The sequence below is a fragment of the Chiloscyllium plagiosum genome, chromosome 42, assembly GCF_004010195.1.
Source record: "Chiloscyllium plagiosum isolate BGI_BamShark_2017 chromosome 42, ASM401019v2, whole genome shotgun sequence".
In the NCBI taxonomy this organism is placed as follows: Eukaryota; Metazoa; Chordata; class Chondrichthyes; order Orectolobiformes; family Hemiscylliidae; genus Chiloscyllium; species Chiloscyllium plagiosum.
In genome coordinates this window covers 9,690,308-9,691,502 of record NC_057751.1, presented here as the reverse complement: position 1 = coordinate 9,691,502, position 1,195 = coordinate 9,690,308, and positions in this window count along the sequence as shown.

Sequence of the window (1,195 nt, the reverse complement as noted above, 5' to 3'; positions counted from 1 at the left end):
AGAATTATTTAACAGATATGTAATATTTACATTTCCACTCAGAGTCCATTCGAATAGATGTTATTTACATGGCACTCATTTCTCTTTTTTAATACATGGACAATTTTCTAATGCCATTTTATCGTTAAGTGTTCTCCCCAGGTCAAAATGGTTGTTTTTTGCTGGCAGATACTTCAACTCTCCACTTGGACTTCCTATCCTGATCATGCATTCGGAATGTGTATGTGGACATCTTGAAATTGTAAATATGTTGCAAGTAGCTGTACACTCTGGATTTCCACAATTTCTCAGATATCTGCTTATGATTTCTCCTTTCTGTTCACATTGTGATAGTGGACAACTTAACTGACAGTGTCATTGTGAATGGGATGAGTAGGCAGTGGGCAGTCCAGTCATTGCAAAAGGATTTGGAACTGGATAAATTGAGAGAGTACACCGTGACTGAGTCCTCAGTCAGTGGTGAGGGGAGAGGATATGTCCAAAATTTAAACCAAACCAACAACTGACCTCAAGTCATTACTGAGCAACATTAGCAATCCATACTTGCTCAGTGACCATGTTGAAATACAAATGCAGTGATTAAGGATTTATCATGTATGTGTTGTACAATCCTCACATTAGTCTCATTAATCAAGTCCTTCATTTGGTGCTAGGCTCTTATCACACACCTCATGAAACCTTAAAGATATGAACAAAATGATTCATGTTTATTCCCAATAGCCAAGTCTTACTGTTCTTGATAATAGCAGAGCTTGACAGCTTGTTTTTTCTCATTGGTTTTCCACATTTGTTCACCCTGTTTTTTTCAGGTGTGAGGATAATGGTGCATTTCTAAGCAAAAGTGCTATTTGTGCAAGGGTGTTACAAGGAATTAAAAATGATCTTTTCAACAATTACTTAATCATTCTTTAAAACATGAATGTTCAATGAATGTGTCCCTTGTGGCATGGTGATGTGTTGAGAACTCATACCTGCAGTGCAACTTCTTATTTGAAGAAATGGTAGTGGACTCTCTTTAACTGACACCTCAAGTTCCATCTAGCAGGTGAACATTACTGCACATTTGAGCAAGCTCTGCTGAACCTCCAATTCCTGGAAGGAAATATGAAAGAGTTGTAATTATGACTATTGATTCCTGTCACCTCCAGCCTTTTGCCATCTTGATAGTTCCCTCGCTATGCTCCTGAATTTGCTT